The following is a 7,754-nucleotide window of genomic DNA, read 5'->3' as shown; positions in this document are numbered from 1 at the left end:
ACCGCAAGCCTGACGCCCCCTCCTACCACCACCATCACCAAAGATGGGAAGGAGGAGCAGGTCTTCAACTACGCTCGGTCGATCTGGTTCGTCCAGCAGCAACAGGTACAAGGATACCTTATGGGATCTCTATCACGTGAGGTTCTTGCGCAGGTCACCACTCTTCAGACGCCGACCGAGGTGTGGAGTGCCATCCACGCCTCCTTCGCTGCTCAGACGCAAGCACAGATCATCAACACCCGCATCACCCTCGCCAACATGCACAAAGGAAACATGGGCATGCCCGAGTATCTGGCAAAGATCAAGGCCTTCGCCGATGACATTCCCTGCACCGATGATCCCCTCTTTGAAGGAGAATTAACCTCCTATGTGCTCAAAGGGCTGGACATCGAGTACAACCCGGTGATCTCAGCCCTGGCTGCACGTATCGAGCTAGTGACCATCCAGGAGCTCTACAATCAGTTGCTGAGCTTTGAAGCTCGTATGAATCTGCTACAAGGTAACAACACTCGCCAATCGTCTGTTAATGCTCTCACACGCGGTCGCGGCACTGGAGGCCGAGGCCGTGGTCACCAACAGGGGCGCGACCGCGACAACAGCAACAACAGTGGGCGTGGGTGTGCCAACAGCTCTGGCCCATGCTCCTCTGGTGCCTCCTACTCCAACACCAGGCCGCGCTGTCAGCTTTGCAAAAAGCCAAGGCATGGGGTGAAAGATTGATGGCATCGTTATGATGAAGATTATGTGCCTGAAGAGTGCCACGTAGCTGCAGCCATCAGAGAGCAAGAAGAAGTCGGGGACACCGTCTGGTATGCTGACTCTGGAGCCACAGATCATGTCACCTGTGAATTGGAGAAGCTTGCAAATCGAGAGAGATTCTATGGCAATGATCAGATAAACACCGCCGCAAGTGGAGGAGGTATGGACATATGTCACATTGGTCAATCTTCTATTAATTTCCCTAATGCTAAACGTGATCTTCTTCTAAAAGATGTTCTTCATGTTCCTCAAGCCAACAAAAACCTTGCTTCGATGTCTCGTTTGTCAGCCGAAAATAATATATTTTTTGAAACTCATCCCAAGTATTTTTTCATTAAGGATCAGGCAACGAGGGAGCTCCTCCATCAAGGTAGATGTGTCGGCAGTCTATATCCTATCACATCAAGAGCTTCTAGCGGCAAGCGTCATCGCCAAGTCTACTTCATCGTCAAGCCGTCCTTAGAGAGGTGGCATCAAAGATTAGGTCATCCTTCATTAAAGATAGTTGATCAAGTAGTGAATAGAGGCAATCTTCAATTGTCTAGTAGTGAGAATAAAGAGTCTGTTTGTGATGCTAGTTAATGTGCCAAGAGTCATCAATTCCCCTATCCTAGGTCAAATAGTGTGTCTCATGCTCCTTTGGAACTGATATTCAGTGATGTATGGGGTCATGCCAGAGATTCCTTTGGAAGAAAGAAATATTATGTTGGCTTCATTAATGATTATAGCAAGTTTACTTGGATATATACTTACTTAAGTTCAAATCCGAAGTCTTTTATGTCTTCCAAGAACTCCAGAAACTTGTTGGCGTCAATTTGACAAGAAAATCATTACAGTCCAAAGTGACCGGGGAGGATAGTATGAGAAACTCAATTCCTTCTTTTGAAGCATAGGCATTGAGCATCATGTTTCGTGTCCATAGGTCCACCAACAGAACAGTTCAGCCGAACGTAAACACCGTCATATTGTTGAAGTAGGCCTTTCCCTTCTTGCTCATGCACCTATGCCTCTAAAGTATTGGCCGGGATGAAGCATTTATTGCCGCCACCTATCTTATCAATCATTTGCCTAGTAAGGTTATTGGGAACACAACTCCCTTAGAACGGTTGTTTCATCAAAAGCCAGATTATAATTCCCTCAAAGTTTTTGGATGTGCATGCTATCCTAATCTTCGTCCATATAATCGCCACAAACTTGAGTTTCACTCCACTCAATGCGTCTTTATTGGCTATTGAAATCATCATAAAGGTTACAAGTGTCTAGAAATTTCAACTAGACGCATCTATATCTCCCGGGATGTGATTTTTGATGAAACTATCTTCCCTTTTGCCAAACTTCATCCCAATGCCGGAGCCCTTCTTCGTCTAGAAATCTCTCTTCTCTCGGATCCTTTGACACGTACAGATCACGGGGGAGAATTAATAGAACATGATCATGTGTCTAGTCCAAAAGAAAATTTGGATATTAATGATACTAATGAAAAAAATGCAGCACTTGGCTATGATTTTATGTGTGCAGAAAAGGACAAAAGCGGCACTGGATCCGATGTTGATTTGGTGCAGAACAACGGCTCTAGGGAAGGCGCGCGATCCCAAGTTGATAGCCGTGCGTGATCCCAGGCAGACATGCCTGCCGTTGGGCGTGCAGCAGCGCCTCCCGCGTCCCCCGTGGTGCCAAGTGGCGGGCCCAGACCATCTGTCGAGCCCGTGGCCAGCCTAGACGTGGGCGTGGACCCAAACGGCGCGGGGTGCAGCCCGTCCACACGCGCCACATGGGAGCCGACGCGTTCTGTGGCCGACAGCCCAACCGAAGTGGGACCCGCCAATAACTGAAGGAAATATGCCCTAGAAGCAATAATAAAGTTGTTATTTATATTTCCTTATATCATGATAAATATTTATTATTCATGCTAGAATTGTATTAACCGGAAACATAGTACATGTGTGAATACATAGACAAACAGAGTGTCCCTAGTATGCCTCTACATGACTAGCTCGTTAATCAAAGATGGTTAAGTTTCCTAGCCATGGACATGTGTTGTCATTTAATGAACGAGATCACATCATTAGAGAATGATGTGATGGACAAGAGCCATCCAATAGCTTAGTGATACGTCTCCAACGTATCTACTTTTCCAAATACTTTTGCCCTTCTTTTGGACTCTAACTTACATGATTTGAATGGAACTAACCCGGAATGACGTTGTTTTCAGCAGAATTACCATGGTGTTATTTATGTGCAGGAGCAAACGTTCTCGGAATGACCTGAAACTTCACAGAGCCACTTTTTAGAAAATAAGAAAAATACCTGCAAAAGATGAAGGCCAGGGGGGCCACCACCTCTCCACGAGGGTGGGGGGCGCGCCTGCCCCCTAGGGCGCGCCCCCTACCTCGTGGGCCCCCTGTTGACTCTCTGACTCCAACTCCACCTACATATATTGAGTTTCGGGGAGAAAAAAATAAGAGAGAAGAAATCATCGCGTTTTATAATACGGAGCCGCCGCCAAGCCCTAAAACCTCTCGGAAGGGCCGATCTGGAGTCCGTTCGGGGCTCCGGAGAGGGGAATCCGTCGCTATCATCATCATCAACCATCCTCCATCACCAATTTCATGATGCTCACCGCCGTGCGTGAGTAATTCCATCGTAGGCTTGCTGGACGGTGATGGGTTGGATGGGATCTATCATGTAATCGAGTTAGTTTTGTTAGGGTTTGATCCCTAGTGTCCACTATGTTCTGAGATTGATGTTGCTATGACTTTGCTATGCTTAATGCTTGTCACTTGGGCCCGAGTGCCATGATTTCAGATCTGAACCTATTATGTTTTCATCAATATATGAGTGTTCTTGATCTTATCTTGCAAGTCTATAGTCACCTATTATGTGTTATGATCCGTTAACCCCGAAGTGACAATAATTGGGATACTTACCGGTGATGACCATAGTTTGAGGAGTTCATGTATTCACTATGTGTTAATGCTTTGTTTCGGTACTCTATTAAAAGGGGGCCTTAATATCCCTTAGTTTCTGTAAGGACCCCGCTGCCACGGGAGGGTAGGACAAAAGATGTCATGCAAGTTCTTTTCCATAAGCATGTATGACTATATTCGGAATACATGCCTACATTACATTGACGAACTGGAGCTTGTTCTGTGTCACCCTAGGTTATGACTGTTACATGATGAACCGCATCCGACATAATTCTCCATCACCGATCCATTGCCTACGAGCTTTCCATATATTGTTCTTTGCTTATTTACTTTCCCGTTGCTATTACTATCATCACTACAAAATACCAAAAACATTACTTTTACTACCATTACCTTTTGCTACCGTTATCACTACTATCTTATTACTTTGCTACTAAACACTTTGCTGCAGATATTAAGTTTCTAGGTGTGGTTGAATTGAAAACTCAGCTACTAATACTTGAGAATATTCTTTGGCTCCCCTTGTGTCAAATCAATAAATTTGGGTTGAATACTCTACCCTCGAAAACTGTTGCGATCCCCTATACTTGTGGGTTATCAAGACTATTTTCTGGCGCCGTTGTCGGGGGAGCATAGCTCTACTCTTTGAGTTACTTGGGATATATATCTGCTTATCATTATGAAGAACTTGAAATATCCAAAAACCAAGATCTATCCCTCAACTACGAGGGGAGGTAAGGAACTACCATCTAGCTCTGCACTTGATTCACCTTCTGTTTTGAGTAAGCTTGAGACACCTACACCTGCTTCTGCTATTCGTTTTGATATGTCACATGTTATTGATGATGCCACTTCTGCCATGGATGATACTTATGATGAAACTACCTCTATGCCTGATACTACTATGCCACTTAGTGATTTTCTCGATAAACAACTTGCTAGGCTAGAGAAATTGAAAATATTGAATCTGATGATACTGATGAAAGTGATGATGAAGAATCACTTGTTATTCCTAAGGGTTATGTTTTTGATCAAGAAGCTTCTTTAGCTATTTTAGCTTGCGAAAATAGAAATGAACTCAAAAGATTATTAGCTAAATGGAGTAAGCAATCTCTAAATGCTAGAATGAAACCTGACCCTGCTTTTGCTACTTCTCCTATCTTTGTTACTGATAATGATTATGAATTCTCTGTTGATCCTGATATAATTACTTTGGTTGAATCTGATCCTTTTCATGGTTATGAATCTGAAACTGTTGTGGCACATCTTACTAAATTAAATGATATAGCTACCCTGTTCACTAAAGATGAGAGAAGCCGTTACTTTTACATCCTTAAAATATTTCCGTTCTCATTAAAGGGTGATGCTAAGATATGTTTTAATTCTCTTGATCCTGGTTGTGTGCGTAGTCCCCAGGATATGATTTATTACTTCTCTGCTAAATATTTACCTGCTCATAAGAAACAAGCTGCTTTAAGGGATATATATAATTTTGTGCAAATCGAAAAAGAGAGTCTCCCACAAGCTTAGGGGAGGCTTCTCCAATTACTTAATGCTTTGCCTGATCATCCTCTTAAGAAAAATGAAATACTTGATATCTTTTATAATCGATGCCTCCAGAGATTACTTGGATAGTTGTGCTGGTTCTGTTTTTAGGGAAAGAACACCGGATGAAGCTGAAATTCTATTGAATAATATGTTGACAAATGAAAATAATTGGACACCTCCGGAGCCAATTCCTGAGCCTATTCCTAAACCAACTCCGAAGAAGAGGGGTATTCTATTTCTCAGTCCTGAAGATATGCAAGAGGCAAAGAAATCTATGAAAGAAAAAGGTATTAAAGCTGAAGATATTAAGAATTTACCTCCTATTGAAGAAATACATGGTCTTAATTTACCGCCTGTTGAAGAAACATATAATCTTAATCCATTACCTATTGAAGAAACTCATGGTGTTGATAACCCGACATAGGTAGTAAAGGTAAATTCTCTCTATAGATATGATAAAGCTGAAATCCCATTTACTAAGTTTGCTAGCCCATGCTTAGATGAGTTCGATAAATTTATGGCTAAGCACGAAGACTTTAATGCTTATTTTGGTAGACAATTTAAATACAATTCAAATATGCTTGAACACTTGGGTGATTATATGGCTAATGTTAAAGGTGAACTTAAAATTATTAGTAAACATGCTTCTATGGTTACCACTCAAGTAGAACAAGTACTTAAGGCTCAAAATGATTTGCTCAATGAATTGAATAATAAGAATAATGATAATGCTGTTAGAGTGGCTAATAGAACTGGTAGAATGACTCAGGAACCTTTGTATCCTGAAGGCCACCCTAAGAGAATTGAGCAAGATTCTCAGAGAAATAATATAGATGTACCTAGTTCTTCTAAAAGCAAGAAAAAGAAAAATGATAGGACTTTGCATGCTTCTAGTGATCCTATTGTTGAAACACCTGAGAATCCAAATGATATTTCTATTTCTGATGCTGAAACTCAATCTGGTAATGAACCTGAAACTAGTAATAATGTTACTGATAATGTTCATGACGATGCTCAACCTAGTAACGATAATGACATAGAAATTGAACCTGCTGTTGATCTTGATAACCCACAATCAAAGAATCAACGTTATGATAAGAAAGATTTTGTTGCTACGAAACATGGTAAAGAAAGAGAGCCTTGGGTTCAGAAACCCATGCCCTTTCCTCCCAAACCATCCAAGAAAAAGGATGATGAGGATTTTGAGCGCTTTGCTGAAATGATTAGACCTATCTTTTTGCGTATGCGATTAACTGATATGCTCAAAACAAATCCTTATGCTAAGTACATGAAAGATATTATTACAAATAAAAGAAAGATACCGGAAGCTGAAATTTCCACCATGCTTGCTAATTACACTTTTAAGGGTGGAATACCAAAGAAACTTGGAGATCCCGGTGTACCAACTATATCATGCTCCATTAAAAGAAACTATGTGCTTTATGTGATCTTGGAGCCGGTGTTAGTGTTATGCCTCTCTCTTTATATCGTAGACTTGATTTGAATAAGTTGACACCTACTGAAATATCTTTGCAAATGGCTGATAAATCAACTGCTATACCTGTCGGTATTTGTGAGGATGTGCCTGTTGTAGTTGCAAACGTTACTATTTTAACGGACTTTGTTATTCTTGATATTCCTGAGGACGATAGTATGTCTATTATTCTTGAAAGAACCTTTTTGAATACTGCATGGGCTGTTATTGATTGCACTAAAGGCAATGTCACTTTTCATGTTAATGGTAATTAGCATACGGTACACTTTCCGAGGAAACAACCTCAAGTTCATAGTATCAATTCTATTGGAAAAATGCCATCAATTATATTTGGAGGTTTTGAATTTCCTCTTCCTACTGTCAAGAAGAAATATGATATTCTTTTTATTGGGGATGTGCATATCCCCGTTGAGGTAACATAGTGTTATTCAAAATTTCTCCGGTTCCATGTTATTCGGAATGAATTCGTTAACAAGACTTGATCAACCTTGTTAGTGGATTCCTTTTGATGATCATGAGATGGATGAAACTAGAAGGCACAACCTTCTGTACCCCACTTTTACTTTCTGTTATTTATATAAAATAAAATAAAATAAATATTTTCTATCTGTTATTTGATTATCCGCGCAATATAAAAATACCTCGAAATAAAAGTTCTCCAAATGCCCCGAAATTTAAATATGATTTTTTCTAGAATATTTAAGAATATTTGGCACTGAGAACACATCAGTGGGGCAACCACCTGCCCACGAGGGTGGAGGGCACGCCCTACCCCCTGGGCGCGCCCCCTGCCTCGTGGGCCCATGGTGGCCCTCCTCCACTTATCCTTTCACCCATATACCCCTTCTTCCTCCCCCAAACATGAATATCCAGCTCAAACCCGAGTCCAAGCTCGTTTTGATGCCATTTTCGATCTCCTTGCTCAAAGCACCTCTCACAAAACTGCTTGGGGGAGATTGTTCCTTGGTATGTGACTCCTCCATTGGTCCAATTAGTTTTTGTTCTAGTGCTTTATTCATTGCAAA

General features: G+C 41.5%; 1 pseudogene; it reads left to right on the top strand.

Annotated features, from left to right (window-relative positions):
• The first annotated feature begins 342 nt into the window (after nucleotides 1-342).
• Nucleotides 343-478, top strand: LOC123109283 (uncharacterized; annotated as a pseudogene).
• Nucleotides 479-7,754: the final 7,276 nt, after the last annotated feature.

This window comes from Triticum aestivum, chromosome 5A (genome assembly GCF_018294505.1).
Source record: "Triticum aestivum cultivar Chinese Spring chromosome 5A, IWGSC CS RefSeq v2.1, whole genome shotgun sequence".
NCBI lineage: Eukaryota > Viridiplantae > Streptophyta > Magnoliopsida > Poales > Poaceae > Triticum > Triticum aestivum.
This window is presented reverse-complemented; position numbering and strand designations above follow the sequence as displayed.